This window comes from Mobula hypostoma, chromosome 1 (genome assembly GCF_963921235.1).
Source record: "Mobula hypostoma chromosome 1, sMobHyp1.1, whole genome shotgun sequence".
Lineage (NCBI taxonomy): Eukaryota > Metazoa > Chordata > Chondrichthyes > Myliobatiformes > Myliobatidae > Mobula > Mobula hypostoma.
In genome coordinates this window covers 191,966,041-191,976,772 of record NC_086097.1, presented here as the reverse complement: position 1 = coordinate 191,976,772, position 10,732 = coordinate 191,966,041, and the positions used below count along the sequence as shown (strand labels likewise).

Sequence of the window (10,732 nt, the reverse complement as noted above, 5' to 3'; positions counted from 1 at the left end):
TTTTGATAAATTTATTAAACTTGTAGCCTTTTCCAAAAATTAGAAGAATCAACAAAAGTCCATGTAAGAAAAATGTTTGAAGTAAAGAAAAATAAGCAGTTTTCTAGAATTATGCAATGTATTACAAATCCATATCTTTATTCAATCTTCTGATTAATTTTCTTCTTGTGTGGTTAAATTGCTCCTCATTAGTCCATGATCTGTGGATGAATATATGTTCATTCTCAGTGAAGTAATGCTTATATACGGTGCTATCATACAGATACATGCCAATCAATCAAAACATTTGTCCCACCCCCTCACACTCACAACCACCCCCCCCCCCACCATCAGCCACCATTTTAGATGAGTTCGGGAGGATGTTTCCATTTTACTTCATGATGACCAGTTGGACCACTTTCTACTGACATGGATCTGTTTATTTTTGTATTATTGTTCCAGTTGTGTTCTTTCTTGTAAAACAGTGTAAGATTTAATTTATGTTTTTCCTGTGAATGCAGGTTGTATAATGACATGTGCCTGTGATACTGCTGCAAATATGTATTTCTTTGCATCTGTGCATATAAAATACAGTAGGTACTCATGCTTGTGGCAATAAACTTGACTTTTGACTTTGACTTTCATGGTACTTTTACATGCTCAAGCACTTTGGCTATATTGCCTTTCAGAATCTTCATATATACATAGTGGTGCATGTGGGTTCCATTTCAGCATTTAAGAGAAGTTTGGGTAGGGACATGGATGGTAGGAGTATGAAGGGCTATGAACCTGGTGCAGGTTGAGGGGATAGGCAGTTTAAATAACTCAGCCCGGACTAGATGGGCCAAAGGGCCGTTATCCATTCTGTATTTCTCTATGAATCTATGACTCCAATATATTTATATCATTGTGAATTGAGATTTGTCCAATGATTTAGTTGGATTAGCCAGTGAATAGTAAAAACATGCAGTATATCAGGAAGGTCCTAGAATTAATTCTCAAAGCCATGTCAGCTGACCTCAGAAAACTGTGTACAGAGCTGACGTGAATCAGGGCCTCAGATGGATAAGTCAATATTTCTGACAGAGCTAATGGTCCTAATAATGTTAGGACTCAGCTACCTTATACTGGAACAGGAAACATTGACATCTTTGTTTAAAAGATAATATGTCAGATATCATTTTCTGACCTTGTGATGCCCATTTAGAATTGCTACTAATGTTCTGCTTTCATATTTCTGACATTCTTTTGCAGCAGGCATGACCTCTTAACTGTAACTTAAAATCCAGAAAGATACCATTTTTAGGAATCATTGCAGAAGTTAGCAAGCCCAAACCAAGGTCCCTTCTAGTACTAGTTGCTTATCTGAGAATAAATTAGATATTTGATTTCCTTTTATGCTTGCTTCTGACAAACAAGAAAGTAAAATATGAACAGGAAGGAAACAATGAAAGAGGCACAGGCGGTGATACACCAAAGTAAAAAACTAACCAGACTGCACTATTTCTTCACGCCTATAAACATAAAACAAGTAGAATACGGCTTGTTTACTTGCCTCTGATATTGCCTGAATTTCTACATTACATTTCCTCTGACTCCTCATTAGAACTATACTCTGGCTGGTACTAATCGTGTTCCATAGAGATTTAGCCAAGTGTTCTTTATTGGTATATTGAGTACCTGTTTATAAAGGCCATGGTTGCATATATTTTTACAATAACTATTTCAACCTGAGCCGTCACTTTCAAAGGCTTGGGTGTAAAAACACGCAAGTTCTCTCCATTGTTTTAAAATTGTTTCGAATGACTTTTGTTTTTCTTTCTACCAAAACGTGTCACTTCATATTCCTCTGCATTCAGTATCCCTGAAGTGAGAACTGCCCCCTCTCCATATTGACTTTGTTTCCATTTGTCATGTCATGGGAATTTATAATATACTGTTTTATAAATCTAGTGGCATGAATATCACTTTCTCCTTCCAGTAAAATAATTAAAAATAAAAATAAAATTTCCCTTCCCCGTCCCCTCTTCTTCTATTCACCACTCTGGCTTTTTTCCATCTTCTCACCTGCCTATCACTTACTGCTGGGTCCTCAACTCTTCCCCTTTCTCCTATGGTCCAGTCTCCTCCCCTATCAGATTTATTCTTCTCCAGCCCTTTACCTTTCCAACCCACTTAGCTTTGTATATCACCTTCTACCTTGCCTCCTTCCCCCTTCCTTTTCAGTCATTAGGAAGAGTCTTGGCCCAAAACATTGACTGTTTATTCATTTCCATAGACACAGACAGACCTGCTGTGTTCCTCCAGCATTTTGTGTGCGATACTTTGGATTTCCAGCATCTGCGGACTTTTTTGTGTTAATATTATGATCACTCCTTCCTAAGGGTTCCTTTGCCTCACGCTCACTAATTGAGTCTGGTTCAATACACAACTCCCAATCCAGAATTGCCTTTCCCCTAGTGTGCTCAACAACAAGCTGTTTTAAAAAGCTACCTCATAGGCATTCTATAAATTCCTTATCTTGGAAACTAACATCAACTTGATTTTCCCAATCTACTTGAATATTGAAATCCCAATGACAAACATAATATTGCAATTATTACGTGTCTTTTCTATTTCCTGTTGTAATTTAAATCCTACATCCTGGTTATTATTTAGGGGCCTGTGTCTAATTCCTTTCAGGATCTTTTTACCCTTGCAGTTTCTTAACACTTCCCACAAGAATTCTACATTTTTCTGCTCTTTTGTCACCTCTTTCTAAGGAGCTGATTTTATTTTTACCAACAGAGCCACCCCACCCCCTCTGTCTACCTGCCTGTCCGCCTGATACAATATGTATCCCTGGATGTTAAAGTCCCAACTATGATCTTCTTTCAGGCAAGACTCAGTGATGCCCACAACATCATACCTGCCAACCTCTAACTGAGCTACAAGATCAGCTACTTTATTCCATATACTCCATGCACTCTAATGTAACATCTTCAGTCCTGTATTCATTACCCTTTTAGATTATGCTCCCATGTTACGCTTCAACTCATTGCACTGACTGCAAGTTTCCTATCACCTTCCTGTCCTTCCTCACAGTCTCACTTCACAATGCATTGACTTATATACTATTTGTCCCATTCTCAGCTCTATCACTCCAGTATCTATCCCCCTGCCAGTTAGTGTGAACCCTCCCCAACAGCTCGAGCAAATGTGCTCGCAAGGATATTGCCCCCCCTTAGGTGTAACCCATTCTTTTTCTGCAAGTCATACGTTCCCTAGAAGAGATCCCAATGATCCAGAAATCTGAAACCCTGCCCTCTGCACCACTCCCTCAGCCACTTGTTCATCCGTACTATCATCCTATTCCTGCCCTATGAGCAGACTCAGCGTAATCCAGAGAGGACTAACTTGGAGATCCTGCTCTTCAGCATCTTCCCTACCTTCCTAAACCCAGAGTATTAACACAGTATCACTTTACCATCACTATCTTAAGGCCCATTTATTATCAAGTTTACACTGTTTCCAATTACGCAATGTTAGATTTAATGAAATCATTCATAATGTTCACCAACAAGAATGAACCAAGAGATCCATAATTTTCTGAGGGTCAGATCAGAGGCATTCAGGTCTGCCAAACAAATAAGATATAAGTAACTTCTGGTAAGGTGGCCAACCAAAGGTGCTTTTTTCCTGATCCAAAGACAAATCTACTCCAGGAACATTGGGTACTACAGATTTACTCCAACAATGAGCTGCTCGCTGATTGGAGTAGCTGCACTGGTGTCGGCGGTGGTGTCAGCTGAGGCGCCAAAGAGGCCAGCCGAGGCTGGGATGGTGGAGTAGGAGCCGGCTGAGTTGCTGAAGGAGCCGGCCATGATGCTGGAGAAGGAGCCAGTTGGGATATCGGAGGACCACGTTGATGTGTCAGAGGAGCTGATCTGACTGCAGACATGTTACTGACTGCTACTCGGAAGCATCGAAGTTGATGCAGTATCACTGTGGGAGATGGTGTCGGACATTTCACTTGCGATAACAAGTGGATTTTGGAGATTGAGAGAGAGCAGCCAGATGTCTTGGTACATATTGGTACCAATGACATAGGAAGGAAAGAGATTTTAGAGAGCTAGGTAGAAAGCTGAGAAGCAGGATCTCCAGGGTAGTAATTTCTGGATTGCTGCCTGTGCCATGCACCTGTGAGGGTATCAACAGGATTGTGGTTGAGAAGCTGGTGCAGGAGGCAGGGCTTCAGGTTCTTAGATCATTGGGATCTCTTCTGGGGGAGGTATGACCTGTTCAAAAGTGATGGATTGCACCTGAACCTGAAGGGGACCAGTATTCTGGCAGGCAGGTTTGTTAGAGCTGTTGGGGAGGGTTTAAACTAATTTGGCAAGGGGGTTGAGCTTTCCTCCTGATGGGGCTCAGGATAGGATGGATGGTGAAAAAGTAAAGATAGCATGCAGTCAGACTGTCAGGAAGGGCAGGCAGGTGACGGGACATAGTCGCATAGTCGCAGCCAACAGGGTGAGAATCAGAACATTAGGGATGCAAAATCAAAAAGGGTAGCATGTTGTATCTCAATGCGCGGAGTATAAGAAATAAGGTGGATGATCTTGTTGCACTATTACAGAATGCCAGGTATGATGTTGTGGCCATCACTGAATCATGGGGGGGACAGCTTACCCGGGGGAAGCGACAGCGGCCGTGCCTCCGGCACAGAGTCCGGCCCTGTAGCTCAGAAGGGTAGGGCAAGGAAGAGGAGGGCAGTTGTGATAGGGGACTCGATAGTAAGGGGGTCAGATAGGCGATTCTGTGGACGCAGTCCAGAGACCCGGATGGTAGTTTGCCTCCCTGGTGCCAGGGTCCGGGATATTTCTGATCGTGTTCAAGATATCCTGAAGTGGGAGGGTGAGGAGCCAGAGGTCGTGGTACATATAGGTACCAATGACATAGGTAGGAAAAGGGAAGAGGTCCTGAAAGGAGAATATAGGGAGCTAGGAAGGGAGTTGAGAAAGAGGACTGCAAAGGTAGCAATCTCGGGATTACTGCCTGTGCCACGCGACAGTGAGAGTAGGAATGCGATGAGGTGGAGGATAAATGCGTGGCTGAGGGATTGGAGCAGGAGGCAGGGATTCAAGTCTTTGGATCATTGGGACCTCTTTTGGCGCAGGCGTGACCTGTACAAAAAGGATGGGTTACACTTGAATCCTAGGGGGACCAATATCCTGGCAGGGAGATTAGCGAGGGCTACTGAGGTAACTTTAAACTAGAATGGTTGGGGGGTGGGAATCAAATTAAAGAGGCTAGGCGAGAGGAGGTTAGTTCACAACAGGGGGATGGGAACCAGTGCAGAGAGACAGAGGGGTGTAAAGTGAGGGTAGAAGCAAAAAGTAGTAAGGAGAAAAGTAAAAGTGGCAGGCCGACAAATCCAGGGCAAGCATCAAAAAGGGCCACTTTTCAACATAATTGTATAAGGGCTAAGAGCGCCCTTGTATAAGGGTAAAAGAGCGCCTGAAGGCTTTGTGTGTCAATGCAAGGAGCATTCGTAACAAGGTGGATGAATTGAAAGTGCAGATTGTTATTAATGATTATGATATAGTTGGGATCACAGAGACATGGGTCCAGGGTGACCAAGGATGGGAGCTCAACGTTCAGGAATATTCAATATTCAGGAGGGATAGACATGAAAGAAAAGGAGGTGGAGTGGCGTTGCTGGTTAATGATGAGTTTAACGCAATAGAAAGGAAGGACATAAGCCGGGAAGATATGGGTAGAGCTGCATAACACTAAGGGGCAGAAAACGCTGGTGGGAGTTGTGTACAGGCCACCTAACAGTAGTAGTGAGGTCAGAGATGGTATTAAACAGGAAATTAGAAATGTGTGCAATAAAGGAACAGCAGTTATAATGGGTGACTTCAATCTACATGTAGATTGGGTGAACCAAATTGGTAAAGGTGCTGAGGAAGAGGATTTCTTGGAATGTATGTGGGATGGTTTTTTGAACCAACATGTCGAGGAACCAACTAGAGAGCAGGCTATTCTAGACTGGGTTTTGAGCAATGAGGAAGGGTTAATTAGCAATCTTGTCGTGAGAGGCCCCTTGGGTAAGAGTGACCATAATATGGTGGAATTCTTCATTAAGATGGAGAGTGACATAGTTAATTCAGAAACAAAGGTTCTGAACTTAAAGAGGGGTAACTTTGAAGGTATGAGACGTGAATTAGCTAAGATAGACTGGCAAATGACACTTAAAGGATTGACGGTGGATATGCAATGGCAAGCATTTTAAAGATTGCATGGATGAACTACAACAATTGTTCATCCCAGTTTGGCAAAAGAATAAATCAAGGAAGGTAGTGCACCCATGGCTGACAAGGGAAATTAGGGATAGTATCAATTCCAAAGAAGAAGCATACAAATTAGCCAGAAAAAGTGGCTCACCTGAGGACTGGGAGAAATTCAGAGTTCAGCAGAGGAGGACAAAGGGCTTAATTAGGAAGAGGAAAAAAGATTATGAGAGAAAACTGGCAGGGAACATAAAAACTGACTGTAAAAGCTTTTATAGAAATGTAAAAAGGAAAAGACTGGTAAAGAGAAATGTCGGTCCCCTACAGACAGAAACAGGTGAACTGATTATGGGGAGCAAGGACATGGCAGACCAATTGAATAATTACTTTGGTTCTGTCTTCACTAAGGAGGACATAAATAATCTTCCAGAAATAGTAGGGGACAGAGGGTCCAGTGAGATGGAGGAACTGAGCGAAATACATGTTAGTAGGGAAGTGGTGTTAGGTAAATTGAAGGGATTAAAGGCAGATAAATCCCTAGGGCTAGATGGTCTGCATCCCAGAGTGCTTAAGGAAGTAGCCCAGGAAATAGTGGATGCATTAGTGATAATTTTTCAAAACTCGTTAGATTCTGGACTAGTTCCTGAGGATTGGAGGGTGGCTAATGTAACCCCACTTTTTAAAAAAGGAGGGAGAGAGAAACCAGGGAATTATAGACCGGTTAGCCTAACGTCGGTGGTGGGGAAACTGCTGGAGTCAGTTATCAAAGATGTGATAACAGCACATTTGGAAAGCGGTGAAATCATCGGACAAAGTCAGCATTGATTTGTGAAAGGAAAATCATGTCTGACGAATCTCATAGAATTTTTTGAGGATGTAACTAGTAGAGTGGATAGGGGAGAACCAGTGGATGTGGTATATTTGGATTTTCAAAAGGCTTTTGACAAGGTCCCACACAGGAGATTAGTGTGCAAACTTAAAGCACACGGTATTGGGGGTAAGGTATTGATGTGGATAGAGAATTGGTTAGCAGACAGGAAGCAAAGAGTGGGAATAAACGGGACCTTTTCAGAATGGCAGGCAGTGACTGGTGGGGTACCACAAGGCTCAGTGTTGGGACTCCAGTTGTTTAAAATATATATTAATGACTTGGATGAGGGAATTAAATGCAGCATCTCCAAGTTTGCGGATGACACGAAGCTGGGTGGCAGTGTTAGTTGTGAGGAGGATGCTAAGAGGATGCAGGGTGACTTGGATAGGTTGGGTGAGTGGGCAAATTCATGGCAGATGCAATTTAATGTGGATAAATGTGAAGTTATCCACTTTGGTGGCAAAAATAGGAAAACAGATTATTATCTGAATGGTGGCCAATTAGGAAAAGGGGAGGTGCAATGTGACCTGGGTGTCATTATACACCAGTCATTGAAAGTGGGCATGCAGGTACAGCAGGCGGTGAAAAAGGCGAATGGTATGCTGGCATTTATAGCGAGAGGATTCGAGTACAGGAGCAGGGAGATACTACTGCAGTTGTACAAGGCCTTGGTGAGACCACACCTGGAGTATTGTGTGCAGTTTTGGTCCCCTAATCTGAGGAAGGACATCCTTACCATAGAGGGAGTACAAAGAAGGTTCACCAGATTGATTCCTGGGATGGCAGGACTTTCATATGAAGAAAGACTGGATGAACTGGGCTTGTACTCGTTGGAATTTAAGAGATTGAGGGGGGATCTGATTGAAACGTATAAAATCCTAAAGGGATTGGACAGGCTAGATGCAGGAAAATTGTTCCCGATGTTGGGGAAGTCCAGAACGAGGGTCACAGTTTGAGGATAAGGGGGAAGCCTTTTAGGACTGAGATTAGGAAAAACCTCTTCACACAGAGAGTGGTGAATCTGTGGAATTCTCTGCCACAGGAAACAGTTGAGGTCAGTTCATTGGCTATATTTAAGAGGGAGTTAGATATGGCCCTTGTGGCTATGGGGATCAGGGGGTATGGAGGGAAGGCTGGTGCAAGGTTCTGAGTTGGATGATCAGCCATGATCATAATAAATGGCGGTGCAGGCTCGAAGGGCCGAATGGCCTACTCCTGCACCTATTTTCTATGTTTCTATGTTTCTTTGGCTGAAGGATGTTTGTAGTTGGGAGATGAATATCCAAGGTTACACATTGTATCAGAGGGATAGGAAGGTAGGCAGAGGGGGAGGCTTAGCTCTACCGGTAAATAATGACATCAAATCAGTAGAAAGATGTGACATAGGATCAGAAGATGTTGAATCCTTGTCAGTTTAGTGAAGAAAGAATAAAAAAACAAGTTACCTCAAACAGTCTAACAGGAGGGGTTATCACTTGTCCAGCTATATGTTGACTCATTATAGAGCCTAATGGCCGAGGGTAAAAATGACCACATTGAGCGCGATTTGGAGCAGCCCAGGTGTCTTAATCTATTACAAAAAGTGCTCCTCTGTTCAGCCAAGGTGGCATGCAGAGTGGGAGAAACATTGTCCAGAATTGCCGGGATTTTCTGTAGGGTCCTTTGTTCTATCACAGCCTCCAGTGTGTCCAGTTTGACTCCTATAACAGAGCCAGCCTTTCTAATCAGTTTGGTTAGCTTGTTGGCATCACCCGTGTTGATGCCATTGCCCCAGCGCACAACTGCGTAGAAGATTGCACTGGCAACAACAGACTGGTAGTACATGTGAAGGAGAGGCCTGCACACTGCAAAGGACCTCAGTTTCCTCTGGGAGTAGAGGCAACTCTGGCCCTTCTTGTTCACAGCCTGTGTTGGTGCTCTACTCAAGCCTGTCATCCGGGTGCAACCCCAGGTACTTGTAAGTACTCACCTCATCAACATGCTCACCATCAATAGTAACAGGGAGCAATGCAGGTTTAGTCTTCCTGAAGTCTGTCACCATCTTGGCTGGGGCCTGGCCTCGCCCATGGGTGCTGCTCTCCTGTGTTTGAGCAGTGGAATGACAGGCTGGATTGCATGCATCTGTACGCTGCCGGGAGACTGCACATTGCCAGAAATTGTCACTCAGGGTCTTGGACTATATGTCTGTGTTTTTTTCTCAAGTGAATATGCTTCTTTGAATATGTTACCTGCTCCTTTGAACGTTTACTTGCCATTTTTGAATGTTTTTCATCTTGGCCCCAGAGGAACGCTGTCTTGTGCAGCTGTGTCTATGTATGGCTTGAATGATAATGGTATGTATGGTTCTATTTCTTTTAGAGCAATGATCTTCCCCTTTGCACTACTTATTGATCTGTTGTCTGTGCATGTGTTGTTGTCTACACATGCACATTGTTCTCTATCTTTCTCTCCATCTCACAGCAATTTGAATACACCAGTTAAAGGTATCGCCCACATGCGTGCTTCTATTTAATTGATATGTAGTTGTGCAAAGACACAACATTGGTGATGAGTATGAAACTGCAGGTCAGAAAATACCACGAACTGCACCGACAGTTATGGATCGAAACAACAGGAGTTAAACAGCGTGAGAATGCTGAAGGACCCATGAGTAACTGTGAAAGATGCGGTGAATTGAAAGTGAAAACAATGTGGCAACATCTTCAGTCGGGAAAGTTGATGAACTTGATAGTGCTAATGAAGGCTGAGAGTCATATATCAAGAGGGTTGAACTGTATTGTAACAAGGTGGAGGAGCAAAAGAGAACCCCTGCGCTTCTGAGCTTAATGGGTGCAAGGAGGTACAGTCCCTTACACAACCTAGTAACCCTGAAAAACCAGCAAGCAAGGTGTTTGACAAAATTAGTACAATTTTACAAAATCACTTGAGCCCAAAATTGCTGGCAATAGCTGAGAGATTAGATTCTACAAATGGAACCAGTCAAAGGATGAAAGCATTTCTGAATATATTGCAGAACTGTACAAATTTTCACAGTGCTGTGATTTTGAGATGGACTTTCTGATGCAAAAAGAGACAGACTTGTATGTGGCATGTACATTCAAAGCAGTCAAAAGAGGCTACTGGCAGAAAGAGACCTAAAGAGCATAGACAATTGCAATATCATCAGAAACTGCAGCAAAGGACTGCAGCAGAACTGGAGAAAAATAGTTTAGAATGTGAAGTGCACCAAGTGTCCCTGAATGGTGCAAAAATCCAAAAATATTATCGATGTGGCAAATCCTCCCATAATGCAAATGTCTATTGGTTCAAGGAAAAAGTGAGCAGAAAGTGTCACAGACAAGATCACATAGAGAGAGCGTGCAAGTCAGACAAAAAGCACAGCCAAAGAAAAAAAACACACCAAGTGAAGAGTTTCACACACAAAACTAAACAAATGCATAAAGTGTCCAAATGTGAAACAGGCAACACGGAGTGTGATGAGGGTAAGCTGTCATGCCTAGAATTGCATAGAATTACTGAAGCAGATCGCAAAATCATATGGATGACAATAGATGTATCTACTGTAATCCTGGAAATGGAACTGGACACAGCGTCAGCATTGTCTATAATT

The 10,732-nt window shown here is 42.9% G+C and overlaps 1 long non-coding RNA gene across 2 annotated transcripts in view; it reads right to left on the bottom strand.

Moving 5' to 3' along the window:
• The window catches only part of LOC134353768 (uncharacterized), a 74,346-nt gene continuing 63,614 nt past the window's right edge, over window positions 1-10,732 (bottom strand). For both annotated transcript variants that reach the window (XR_010019674.1, XR_010019673.1), the window contains exon 4: window positions 1-200. This is a non-coding gene — a long non-coding RNA (uncharacterized LOC134353768). The remainder of the gene's footprint in view (window positions 201-10,732) is intronic.